Source organism: Brassica rapa, chromosome A09 (assembly GCF_000309985.2).
Source record: "Brassica rapa cultivar Chiifu-401-42 chromosome A09, CAAS_Brap_v3.01, whole genome shotgun sequence".
Lineage (NCBI taxonomy): Eukaryota > Viridiplantae > Streptophyta > Magnoliopsida > Brassicales > Brassicaceae > Brassica > Brassica rapa.
This window is the reverse complement of record NC_024803.2, coordinates 19,929,854-19,944,222: the sequence shown is the minus strand read 5'-3', so window position 1 is coordinate 19,944,222 and position 14,369 is coordinate 19,929,854. Positions and strand designations below refer to the sequence as shown.

At 35.1% G+C, this 14,369-nt stretch overlaps 2 long non-coding RNA genes across 5 annotated transcripts; one reads left to right on the top strand and one right to left on the bottom strand.

Moving 5' to 3' along the window:
- The first annotated feature begins 590 nt into the window (after nt 1-590).
- On the top strand, nt 591-12,226 carry LOC103865056. 4 transcript variants are annotated; one of them, XR_004450712.1, is made up of 5 exons: nt 591-973; nt 1,063-2,112; nt 2,190-2,583; nt 2,678-2,875; nt 5,939-9,987. It is a non-coding gene; the product is annotated as an uncharacterized LOC103865056 (long non-coding RNA). The 4 variants fall into 4 exon arrangements; XR_004450710.1 differs by lacking the exons at nt 591-973; nt 1,063-2,112 and adding exons at nt 11,881-12,006; nt 12,103-12,226 and having other exon boundaries at nt 2,119-2,583; nt 5,939-11,810; XR_004450711.1 differs by having other exon boundaries at nt 947-2,112.
- Nucleotides 3,938-5,905, bottom strand: LOC103865049. Its single transcript, XR_632350.3, has 2 exons — nt 5,380-5,905; nt 3,938-5,182 (listed from the first exon to the last, which is right to left on the bottom strand). It is a non-coding gene; the product is annotated as an uncharacterized LOC103865049 (long non-coding RNA).
- Nucleotides 12,227-14,369: the final 2,143 nt, after the last annotated feature.

Below are 14,369 nucleotides of genomic sequence, written 5' to 3'. Positions count from 1 at the left end.
AGTGTGACCCGACATTTGGTTTACATGGTAGGAAAAAAATAATCTTCAATAATATTTTAAGAGATGAATGAAACTTCTAATATATTAATGAAATAAAAAAAGATTTAACGTAAATATATATAATTTTGTTTTAACAAATGATTTGCTAAAGTGTTTTTTTATTAAATTTGATTTTGTAAATATTTAGAATTATATAATGTTAGATGACATGATATAATATGTTGTATGATATATGCTTTCGTTTTAATAATTGATATCTAAATATTATATATCCATCTTTGAGCATAATATATGATGTATATAACGTTATTGAATAACAACAATAACATTGGATGATAATAAGAAAAATAATTAGAGAAGTGTATCATACCAAATGAGAAATAATAATAGGATTTATTTAAATTATTTATAGTTATTGTAGTTAATGGTAGGATAAAAAATAAATAGTTTTATATAGATGTTATAAATTCTTTTATAAAATTTTTTTTTAATAATATAAATTTTCAATCGCATCTATAATATATTCTTATCAAAAATCATCATAACAATATATTTAGAATATATATATATTTAGAATATATTGTTAAACTAAATTGGAGAAATATAAGGTAATTGATTATTGCATAGTTAGAAAAATATAAGATAATTGACTATTGCATAGTTAGAGAAATAAAAGGTGAGACCAAAAAAATAGTTTAAGCTAATGAAAGGGTCCAACAACTTTTCATAGGTAGATTTTTTAAAACTCCTTCCCTTTTAATAGTATAGATATATACATCATATTAACCTCAGTTCATACGCGCAGATTACAAAACAATTCGCATCTAACTCTTCTAAGAAAAAACTGGTTTAACTTGATGAGATAAGGCCATGGAAAACAACTTGGTTGATTGAAGCCAAAGTCATACACACCTGGAAACCATCAAATCTCGGGTTTGGCGAGACTTTAGAGATCATCATGGCAGACAAAAAGGTAATATTATTTAACTTGAAATTTTTAAGAGGTATTGGTTTTACTTAATGAATCGTTAATAATGTGTTATTCTGCAAAATTTATTCCAGGGTATCAAAGTTCATGCTACTTGTAGGAAGAACTATTTGAAATCTTTGGGAGATAAATGTATTGTTGGCGAATGGAAGACTATTGAAAACTTCCAAGTTAGTGAACCTGGAAAACAGTTCCGACCAACAAAGCTCATGTACAAGATAAGTTTCATCAATCAGACAGTTATTAAACCAAATGATTTCCAAAACAATGACATGTTTCTAGCCTTAGCAGAATTTGATTTTGTTTTGAGTGGAAGTTTAGAGACGGAATTTTTAATTGGTACTTATTGTTAGTGTTTTAATCTATCTATATTTTACTATAATGTATTCAAATCATGTATATTAATCTGGATTATTTCGGTGTTCGAAGATATCGTTGGACAAGCCATAGATGTTGGAGAACTTCGAATTCTCCACTCTAATGGAAAGAAGTTAAGGAAAATTGAGTTCACCTTAAGAAACGTCAGGTAAAAAATTCTAATTCCGTGATTTTAGTATCCCTTGATCAACCCTATACATTATTTGACTCAAATTTGACTTAATGTTGATAGTGATGTGTGCATACAATGTTGCTTGTGGGGGAAGATTGCTGATGAAATGGAAAATCATAGAGAGGAAGCACAATTTGGAGTAGTTGTGTGTTTGATAAGATTTGCTAAAATCGGTTCATTTAGAGGTACAAATTATATACATTAGGTTTTGTGGATTTATTGATGATGAGTAAATATTTTTTATAGGTATTCTCCAAATATAAAATGCTTATGATTCTTCAAAATTGGTGTTCAACCCGATCATAAAGGAAGCAGAAGAATTAAAAGAAGTCTATGATAATCTATAACCTTAATCTTATTGATTATATAATTGATAGATCTATCACTATTGTATTGCCTACCTTGATGCTTATTTAAATTTTTGTGTAATTTTACTTAATGATGATTCAATGAGTAGATACATGAGGAAGGGAATCAAATTGTTACAAAAGCAAAATACGAGTCTCCGAAGACAAGTGCCGCTTGGAAAGAATATGAGGATAAAACAATTGCTGAAATTCTACGATGCACACAGGTTTACTTAATTTTACCAGTGTATTTTTGGTAAATAATTGTTTCAGATATAATGATGGTTATTAATTGTGTGAACAGGTTCAAAAGTGCAAGGTTGTTGCTATAATCTATGCTATAGATACTGATTATGCATGGTATTATTTTGGATGTGATGCGTGTCAACACATGACTTATAAAGTCCTCGAGCCAGATAGCAACACCCCTATCTAAACGAAACCATTGTTTTGGTGTGAGATCTGCAAAAAGAATGTGACAAATGTTGCACCAAAGTAATATTTATATACTTATATGTTTTGGATATGTTTCAGTATATCAGTTTATGCTTATGTTTATTATATGCTTTATGTGACCTTAATATTAGGTTTAAACTTCATTTGATACAGCTGAAGCAAAATTTATTCTTCTTGATTGGGTTGCAATGCCAGTTATAGGAGTAAAAGTAGAAAAAATTCTAAATGGTTCTTTTGATGAGGTATTATTTTGAACGTCACATATTTACTCTAAAATAATGATTCTAAGATTTTCAACCATACAAAATTTTCCATCTTATAAAAAAAATCATATAGGTTGAAGATCCTGCATTGTTGCCTGAGTGTATTAAGGAGATTGTTGGGAAGACTTTTAGATATGGAATTACATTCGACAAAGGTGGTGATACCAAGTTTAAGGTCCTAAAAGTCTGGTCAGTTTACAACACTCTCATGGTTGATTCCCAATCTGAAACAATGTCTGGAAAGGGAACCACAGCAATCTCAGGATCTGAGGTATTTTAGAGTTTTTTGACTGTGACGTACTCTTAGTCTTAGTGTTGACTTCTTCATTTTATAAGACTAGGGTCGGCCCGCCCTACGGGTATGATTTACTTTGCGTGTGATATATATAAGTATACTATATGTGAATGTGTTATCTTTTTGTTAGGTCTATGTTTATTTGTTGCACTGGGTTGATGTATGTTTAGGTTGATGTTTGTTTAGGACAGATTTTGCATCAGCCTAATGCTGTTGCGCGATTAAGGTTACTGGTAAAAATGAGAGTGCTGGACAATATGAATATGCTGGTTACGTTACTTACGTGTGAGGCTGAGCTTCTTTTTTCATTTGTCTTAGTTGGTATTTAGTGACCTTATTTGTTGGCTGAGTTACGGATGCGTGAAAATGGTTTCCATCAATTTCTAGTGTTACTCTGTTTATAAAGATTTTGTGGGAAAAAAAGATTTTGTGGGCCTAAGTTAAAATTTAGAAGGTAGTTGAAGAATAATTCCTCACCAACATCATCAAGTTTAACAGAGTTTTGTTTTTCGTAGAATGAAACTTATTGATGTAACTCTTAGCTTGCTCTTTTAATACGTCAGTTATAAGTTGAATGCCTAGTCTGGGGAGAAAATTAAAGACGTCCTTTAGGGAGGAGAATACTCAATTTATATTTTATTAAGTTAGTCTCATAAAACTTACTCTCAGAATCCCATATTTGAGTCTTTAGGTCCATCGCTCTTAACTGTTTTACATTATGTTTTGAATACAATACGATATGAAGGTCTTGCAAAAGTAGGATAAACAAAAGGTAAAATTTCACTACTTTCTTCTAATGCTATAGTAGTTTTGTATAATCTTAAGATGAAGTGATATCTTTATAAAAGGACCAAGGCATTTCAAAAGGAATTGTGGCGCCAGGCTCATGAAAGTTTAGAAGAATTAAATGCCTAAGTCAAAAAAAAAAAGTGAGAAAAATTAATAAGAGATTCTTCTAATGTACTTGTAATCTAGAAAACCAATTTACGTCGATGTCAGCTAAAATCCAAAGATATTTAATCGTTTTTTCTTTAAAACCATAGCAATGACCCGTTAAATTAAGATTAAGATGTAAAGTAGAAGAGCAATAACTTGTATCTTAAAATTTCTTTTTTTTATTAATTGGCAGAAACCATAGTTCCTATGAATTTTTAATATAAAATTGTATGAGTAAAATCTTCGTTTACCATTGATCTAAAATATTTTTCGCAGCTCCATACAATGTTATTTTCTAATCCAATTCTCTCTTTATCGTGCACCACTTCGGCCAATTCCACTTTTCTTAACGTCATTGTTTCCTGTAAAAAACCTTTTTTCTTATAAAATTGCGGCTGCTTCAAGCTCGAATTCCCCTATCACTTTTGTCGAAAAAATCCCCAAGAAAATTACAAAATCTCATCTGGGTATCTTTTGTTTCTTCCTTTCATTTATGGGTTTCGTTTTTAGCAGAACGGTGTTGATAATCCGACTATGCAAACTCTCAAATCAAGTCTGAACCTGCCAAAAGACATCGACTGGTCTAATCCTGACCTTGTAAATGGGAAACTGTTGAATGCGATGGAAGCAACCGGGTTACGCCAATTCGGCCTAAAACAGAAGGAATTCGTGGAACTCCTCCCGATCTTCACACCCTCACGGATTGGACTGTTCTCGAGCTCTTTGAGAATCAGATTTTTGGTGTGATTCTTGGTTTCACCGGTCTTACTCGTTTGTAGACGCTGTATTTAGATGACAATCTCTTCGACTATGATCTCAAAAATCTATTCTATGGCATGAGCCCACGTCAAGAGGCGTATCTCATGAACAATCCGTGAAACGCTTAAAGAAGCGACGTCTCTCCATAACCTCTCCCTAGCCAATTGCAATATAACGGAGACGATCCTTGATGTCTTCAGCTTTCTTCTCTCATCCCTGAAATATCTGTCATATATGACGCAGCCTCTTGTCCATAAAAGGGTTCTCTTACTGGCCCAGTTTCACGGGTTTGCTATAATCTGAAGACATAACCGGACAAACTTTTATCCCTGGTGGAACGATCTCCTCTCGTCCCCGGAACATTAGTGTCACACAGATATTAACAGAGAAACCATGTCAGAAAACACAACGCTTAGCGTCTTAGGGAGCAAACCTAGATCACCGTGCAGTTCTGGTTATTTGTCGGCATCTTGGTACACATCATGATCGTTGTCATAACCATGTCTGGTAATTATGTTCTTGATATTCTTAGCTTTTTCTTCACTTTCTTGTACATAGATGAGCTCTATTCTCTTGATGAGCTTATTCCTATGATCCCACAATATATTAGGCAAACGCATTATGAAGATATATGATCGATTTTCTTGTAGTAAACATTAGTTTTTTTTTGTTTCATTTCAATTATGGTTTACCTTGTATACAATCTTTCTTATACGGGCTGGAATAAAACTATTAGGATTCCAAAATCTAAAACTGGAAATCTTCTTGCGCAGATATGTATATACCTGGATGGAGAAATCCTTCATGCTTTGACTGCCTGCAACAACCTTATTACGCTTCTCTCGATATCTACCGCCATCAAGCAACAGCCCCTCGCTCGCACCTTTTTGATTTCTATATAAGTCTTCTTCTCGATTGGTTGAAGTTGGGTTTGTTCATCGCTGGGAGATTGGGGAATTATAGTCAGAGCTTCCGCCGGTTACTTAAGAAATCTAAGTCGAAACCCTAGAATCGCTACTGGGGAGAAGATAGAGACGGGGAGAAGAGAAAGATGAAACTATAAAATCAGAAACGCCCCGTTTCGAACATATCATATTACGCCTTATAACGGACCGGGCTTATTAAACAAAACGCACAGACCAATTCTAAAGATAAGCCCGTCACAATTTCGGATTAAATGAAGTGATGTGTTTTGGTCGACGGTGACACGTGTGTCATGCTCACAACCTTCGACTTTTTGACCTGGATCCTAGGTGGCATGACAGGAGAGAAGCAACATTTCTTTATATATAAAGATTTTATCATATGTGATTAATATGTCTTCTGTATTTATCTATTATCTAGGGATCTCTTTTAAGTTAGAGTGATGAAAGCTCTAGCAAGATGACGACGCCTTCAAAGCGATCATGTTATGACATTATAGACCATCCGGACACCACATCAACTTCAAAGATTCGCCCTATGAAAATTATCAAGATTGAGAAGATGAGCAATGAAGAGTTTGATCTTACAAAAGAATAACTAAAGAAGGAGAATCTTTTTCAGTGTCTCAAATTTTTTTTTTTTTTCTTTCTAATAAGTGTTCTCGCAACACAATGTTTTAGATCTTGGTTAGTCATGTTTGGTCTTTTAAAACGTTCCATTATATGTGATTTTTAATAATATGATTTTTTTTATATTGTCTCATTAAATTTATATGTGAGTTCTCATAATAATATATTTCTTATATACTTTGTGTATATAAAAAATTTAGATAAACTAGATCGTTTTTCCGCGCTACGCGCGGATATATACTTTTAAATTTATTTATTTATATCATATTTTATCACATGTAAATTATTATCTTAATTTTAGAATAATTGTGTTTATTTGATCATTTACAATTTACTATTGCCGTGAGAAAAATCTAATCATTTTCTTTCATAAAAAAAAATTTTCATTCTCTCTTCCATTATCCATTGTTACGCTTCTTCTCTGATTCCGGTTACTCCCTTAGAGCTGGAGTTGGATCTTTGATTTTGGTTTTTTATCATATTTTGTCAACTGAGATCATCTGATTTTCTTCATGTTCTTCTTTTTGGGTAACTTAATCAAGTTTTGATTTTGTCTTTTCAGGAGATTAATGAGTTTATTGATGATCTCAATGCAATGTTCATTGATCTTCTTTGCTTGATATAGCTAGTTAAAGCAGGTTGGGTTTTCTTACCCTCTAGATCTGATTTTATCTTTGAACCCATGTGTTGTTTTGTTTGTGTTGCATGTCGTCTCTGAGCTTTCTTTGGGTCACTATTGGTTTCGATCTTTCGAGCAAGTTTGAACTCGATTGTGAGTTGTTTCGGTCCTTTTCATTACCCTTAAGATTTGATCAAAATCTCTTCTTCCGTCAAGCTTTACATAGTGTTTCGAGTTCTCTTCTCTGTCTCTGCCATTCCGGTTGACGACTAATGAACTTAATTGTTCTGTTTCCTGGTGTATGAAACTTTGGTCTTTATATTGCATGTGCTATTCTATATAGCAGGAGACGCAAGCCAGAGGTCCTAGTCTGGAGTCCTCGCCTTGTCTTTGTTCAAAGGAGCTTTATTGTAGTCAACATGCATTGTTTTGTTCTTGGTTTCTTATGATTTGATCCTTGTTTATTTTAACTTTGATTGGTAAAGTTAAAGATTGTGTTATCTCTATGTTGATCTTTGTCTACCATGTGTGAGATGTTGTTTCCAGGAACTTTTGGTTTGGTTCGACGGACTGTTCTTGTCAGAATTATGGTAATCGCCGGTCTTTATATCTTCATTGATTGTAATGAAAATAGTGTTTAAAAAATATTTACAACTTACTATTTTGACTTTTATGGTAATTTTTTGATACATATGACTTTTAAGATTTTATATGCTGTTGCACAGAGCTATTTTAATGTCAAATAAGTTTCATTTACAGTATATGAAATGAAAATGAGTAACCTGAAATGTAGTTTGAGTTACTTTTTTCCTGAAATGTTTTGCAAACTTTACTTGTATATAAGATTTGAAATATTTTAGGGAACAAAATTTCATATAAGTAAAACAGATCAGAACAAAAAATATTTGTTCAATAATGCACTTAAATTTATTAATATTGTTTTATGTAGATTTTTAATATCGATTATTGTTGACTGTTTTAGAACTGAAACCATTTAAGATTTGTCTGACAGTGCATTATTAAATAGTGAAAATATTAATTTATATAATAATATTAATTGGAAGCGTATTGAACATACTATTAAATATTAGTGACCTATATTTTAGCTGTAGAAAAAATATTTATTTGTACTTGATTTTTTTAGAATGTGTAAATGTTGTTTTTGTAACTTTGGTCTAATATAATTTTGATAACATTATAATAAATAAGTTTATATCTTATTTGGTGTCGGACTTCTGTAAATTAATATACAGGTATGGATAAATTGTTTGCTAATTAAAGACAAAGAATAATAGTGTACGAACCAAAAGTTCTATTGAAAAAATAATTTCAAAAACATAAAAAATAGAAGCGGCATTTATACATGAACATCACTTTTAGAATTTTTGGAGAAACAAATGCATATTCTGATTTCTTGGGAATTTTAATATAAAACTTTACCCCAAGTTTGATATCACTTTTTAAATTTATCTTTAAAAGATAACTATTTTCTTTAATATTTTAAATTTAAAAGCTAAAATTAACATTGTCATTTATAAATGTTTGATGGAGACAAACAAAATTTGTGACAGGGACATTGCTGGAAACTAACTCCTCGTTTGCTCCTGGGAGCTAGACGGACATTGTTTTCTTTTCTTGATATGCTTATGGCAGAAAAGATACAGCCAAGGCCTTAGAGGACTTGGTAGGAAGATCAGGTCCAGTTACTTAGCTCATCATCATTTTTTTCTTCTGACCATACTTCTTCTTTCTACTGAGATATGAATTGCCTTTGTTGAAGGTTTTAACACTCTCTTGCTTGTATCCTTATAGTTGAAGAGAAGCAATATTCTTAACTTTGCACATTAACTCAAGCTGTTCAAGCCCGATTTCAAAAGCACCGGCTGGAGTCGCATAATATTTTGTTTTTTCAACTCCTCAGGACAGCAGCTAAGGAATATAAAGACTTTGTACTCCGCATAAATAACCAGATAATACACATCACAGACGCATACAATTAGCATGAATTACCTTGCTTGCACGGTCACACCCTATATCCATGGAAAAAATTGGTAGCCTAGGATAGAAAATAAAAGAGCATTCGTTAATCAGTAAGAAGATATATGTGAGATAAATACCTTGATTCAACATTCAACAGCCGCAAAGTAAACTTACCAAAAGAGAATGTCTGACTTCTGATCGCCTTTTTTATTTCTTGCCCTTGCTGTTTTATTCCAGTCGTGGGTGTAATGGAATCTCTGTGAGGCATTGACACCAGTGCAGCTTTCTGCGTTAATGTAATGGAATGTACCAAATAGTAGAGAAGCGCGACTGTTGCATTGACACCAGTGCAGCTTTTTGCATAAATGTAATAGAATGTACCAAATAGGAGGCAGGCTTCTAATTTTCTTTTAATCGCAACTCTAATTCCTTAATCTTCAGTCTTCTATTTTTGTTGGTGTAGCTCATACTGTTGCTTTGACATTTAAATCACTCTGAAAAAAAGATGGTACGCTAGAATAGCAAACTCCACTTGAGCTTCTGGTATGGTTAGCATTGGCAAAAAGAAAATGTTAACATCAAAAAATAAGTTTTGGAAATAAACCAGTCACATAATTTTCATTGGTATTGTTTTTTTTTGGCTTCAAAGCTTAAATCCAGAATGATTATGAATCTTAGAGACCAAGAAAGATAATGTAGCTTGTTAGATTTAGCTTTAGAGGAATAACCATACCGTTGCTGGCCAAGTTACATTGGTCCATACACATATCTTCTATTCCATTGTTTGACCTGTCCAAACATTTTTTGAGTTTATTCTGTCTCAGAAACATCAAAAAATAAAGAGGTCGTGTAACAACTAAAAACGAAACATTCTTAAGTTGTATTTACTTCCAGTTCAGTTCAAGTAAAGCTTTTTTGGTTAACGCACTCTGGTTGACTGGTTCTCTGCATCACCAGGTCTTCTTCCAACTTTCACCTGTAGGGGTTTTCTGTACATATAACTTTAGACAATTAAGTCCAAAAGAGATTAAAAGAGCATAACAAATACACTCTAAAGTTTATCTGTGTAGGCCAGAACATTCTTATGATTCTTCATATAGCAAATTAAACATTGTTTACCTCAAAGACTTCTTTGAATAGCTGCTTTGAGACATTTGATCACTCTTGTGACATGTCTTACTGCCTAGGATTTGACTGTAGATACATTGATATGTTTTATGTTTTATTCCTGGCACAAGCCCGAGAAATAGAAGATGGTAGAAGACCTTGCAGTTATAATACCAATTTCATCATATATTAGATAACAGGAATTGCATAACCTGAAACATATAACCTTAACAACAATGAAAGGACTGAATATGACCGTTGATACTCTTGTACAGTCAACATTTTAACTTATTGAGTAAGAAGAAAATAGCATTTGCTTCTTTGCCAAAAAAAGCAAGTGGTACGTTCAGTCTCCACCATTTTTCTCTGCCTATACATTTGCTTTTTTCTTTCGCCATTCATAGCAAAACTGATCATGTCTTGACTTTCCAAATCCCTAACTTTGCTTCTTCTTCTTCCTTCTTCTCCATGTCCAACGCATCATCACTTCACGTCACTGAAGAGAGAGAAGAAGTCATGTTTTCTGAGAAAGGTCACACCTTTAGCAAAGCCCACTTACTAAAACCCATCGCTACCTCTTGTGAAGCCGTAGCCGAGCTTCCCCGTCAACGTCACTCTGTTTCATCATCTCCTACAGAGTTGCTAAACAGCTTGTCTTCATGAGACTCCGTCTCTAGGTTTTGAGTTGCAGAGCGTCGTTTTGTCTCTTGGGTCGGAAAGATGGAAGCTTTACACGAACCCACATGGAGAAAAGCTGTGATCTTTGAAGCAATCAAGGCTTCCACTTACAACATCACTAAGAACCCATCTCTGCTTCTCTCTGTTTCTTAAAAATGGTGTCCTGAAACGAACTCTTTCGTGTTCCCTTGGGGTGAAGCAACGATAACTCTGGAGGATGTCATGGTGCTTCTTGGATTCTCTGTTCTGGGCTCCCCTGTTTTGGAATCTGTACACAGCTCCGAGATGAGAGATGCGGTGGAGAAGCTGGAGAAATCATGGCAAGAGAAGAAGGCTGGACATGATATTGTGAGGGAAGGCCATGGATTTCAGCTTCATGGGTAGAGGTGATCTGGAGCATGAAGCTTTCCTTGCAATTAAGGATGACATGAGAGAAGGAACGCTGAACAGACGAAGGTTTCAACGCAACCGAAAGTTCTCCATCGTCTTATTCGCAAAGAAGAAGATTTAGGCTGATGTGGCAAGATTTTAAATGTTGATTGGTTAATTTTTTATGCCTACGTGGATAGGCTAAATGTATTCAGTTGAGCTTATTCAACTTTTAGTATAGTATAGATATACCGGGCAAGTTTATTCTCACATCAATTACACTATATTTGATGTCTTAATTCTTTTGCAAATATAATTTAATTACATTATTTAATTACATATATGTTTAAATTTATAAGTCTGAATTAACGAATGAGCATAAACATATTGTGCGGTTTTCAAATATTAAAATACAGTCATCGCAAAATTTTATAAGTATTTTTGAAAATAAAGGTTTAGAAACATTGATTTTCAGGTCTTATATCAAAACGTTTATAGCTTTAATATATAAAAAAAAGTAAGGGTTTTGCTGCTTTTTAAAGTATTGATGTGCAATACTTGTGACTTTATTTTGGCAGTTTCAATCAACGAATAATCGAATGAAAGACGACTCAGGGATTCACTCCCATGGTCAACCTTCTCGGAAAAAGAAGAGGAAACAATATGAGGATGAGAACAATCCCTCATTGACCATCAGTCAAAAACCAAATCGCAACTTAGGAGTAGTGTTTCAGGATGTCACAAACATACCTCAGATTCAGGGTTTTTGTTGTCTCTTTCTCCTACTCTCTATATAGCTCGCCTTCTGTAAATATTAGATCAAGATAACCAGAATTATTTTGTGCAGTCGATGAAATTGGACAAGAAATTTCTCCCTCAAAGAAGAACAGACTAAACAGCGATGTTGGTTGTAAGTTATCAAATAGAATGTTCATATCTTCCTTAGTACAGACCCACTCACTTAAGATATTTGTTTGCAGCCATAGGACTCAGAAGGCTTAAAAATAGACTAAGGCAGGCAGGAATCAACCGTACAAGTAGCAGTATTGAAGGTGTAATTGATACACAAAACAACATAACAAGTCAGCCTACAACAGTAAATTTTGGTACTATTCTTAATGATACAAATGCTTCTAAAGGTTGAGTCTCTATATGTTACTTTATCTCTCCAACTAAAGTTTTGTTTCTAACCAAAAATACAGAGGAACACGCTCCCGTGAGACGAACCTTTGGCAAACCTATTTGTTGGACCCAATTTTGGTCAAGATCAAAATGGGCCCCGATCAAAGACATGGGCCAAGACACGCCGAGGCCCACAACCAGAATCAAGCTCGAAGAAGAAGTCGCAGAGGTCGCAATGATCGCGCAACAAGAAGCTGAGATCGCAGAGCTGGCACGGAGATCTCGGAGTCGACTCGCTATAAAGGAAGGAGAAGAAACAAGGAAGAGGACACGTTAAAAACCCTAGAGAGAGTTTTACATTCACATCGATCTTATTGTCTTCCCACTTTTAGATTCCTTCTTTATCGAACTTGTTTGTATCATTCGATCTAGTTCAGCTCATTGCATTCGATCCCAGTTATCAATAAAGTCTATTTTCGACTACTGGAAACAATTTAACATCGTTGTGTTCTAAAGATATCGTTGCCCACATCATTTATCTTCCCTAGATCAACCCCGATCACTATCAAATACTTTGTGTAGAATTTAGGTTCTACATTTTGGCGCCATCTGTGGGGAAGATAAACGAAGAACTTCTTTGCTAAGAAACCGATCTAAGTTTCTTAAACGCGACTATGGACCCCAACCAAACGACATGAACCACTCTTTCGTGAATCAACGACATCGACCCTGTCGGATCCAACTCGCCAGTCGGAGTAACCCCGGTTGGATTAACGGGAACCACAAGTGCGACCAGAACAGCCCCCACGCAACGAATCCCTCCGATCGGGACTTCGAGTCAAGATCGACCTCCTCCGATCAACCAAACGACAATTCCGGAGCAAACTGGAGCTTGGGTTTGGAGCCGTCCCGGAAACAGATCACCCTCCGACGATCCAACTCGATCTCAATCCAGACCGATTTCACCAACTGATCTAGCCCAAACCCGAGGGGAACTGACCAAACTCTGAGGAACGATGACAACCCTAATCGACGAGATTCGAAGTCAAAGGATGATATATGGTGTTTTAGACATCTTGTATATATGCTTTCAATTGGTTTTCAAGTCTTTATCGAGTCTTCCTAATTCTTTTCGAGTCATTACGGATCTGGAGTTGTATTGGATGGGAGATCGACCAGCTAGAACAAAAGAGGCAGAACACAATGCAATCTGGAGATTTTCACGCGGAACAGTCTGAGTGACTGTTCCCGATAGCGGAGCAACCCGAGTGATTGTTCTGGATATAGCGGAGCAACCCGAGTGCATGTTCTAGCGGCAGAGATTTTTAAGGAAACTACAAGTCATTACAAGATTTGCCCTAATTATCCCATCTTTTTCTCTCAGCCGCATGTGGCTTCCATAAAAATTCTTTTTCTGTTTTTCTATATCATTCTACGCTATTTCTTTGAGTAGAAACCAGACCTTAGAGTTGGAGACTTGAGATTTTGCTACTTTGTAAAGGGAGAAGGCCATCTCTCTCGATTTAGAGAAGAACCCCCTGAACCCTATTACTTTATTTCAGTCATATTTCATGTTGCTTTATATCTCTGTCTTTGTGTTTTCTTGCTTTATGGCTGAGTAGTCAGCTTGCTTAGTCTAGGGTGTTAGATCCGTGAGCTTGACATAAATAAGTTATAAATCGATTGTCTTCATTCATTGTTGTTCTTAAGGCTTGCATCAAGTTAACCACTTAGTGCCTGATTTTAGGTTTAATCTATTCATTAAAAGTGTTATAGGTTGCTAGACATAACTTGAATGAGCATCATATCCCTAACCAGCGAAAGGCATCTTGAGACTTGTCGTGGGGCGCAACGAGGACGTTGCGTTCTTTGAGAGGGAGTGAACTGTAACACCCCGAGTTGTAATATATGGAAAGGCTTAAGAGGATTGATTTGACTATCTATGTCACCAAAGTTGACTTACCTTTTCCGTCACAAACCCGTTTAGAAATCCAGAGCTAAGCGTGCTTGAGCTGGAGTAGTGGACGGATGGATGACCTATCGGGAAGTGATTCGCGATACCGTGTGAGTGAGGCCGAAGCACGAGGAAAGGTCATGTGGTGATTTCAGGGTCAGTAAACAAGTTTTTCTGGCCTTGGAAAATTTACGCACCGTTCGTTGGAACGAGATGGGGCCACAGGCCGAGAGATTGAGCGTGGGTGGCCCATTAGCCGTGGACTGTCGGGGCAAACCAATTGGTGACAACTTGTCTTATGGGAGGGTTGCTAAAGGGTGAGGTCTTGGGTTCTAGGAACGCCAAGCGCACCAACAACCTAATTATAGAGTCAGTGAAGGCTTATAAGTTAGG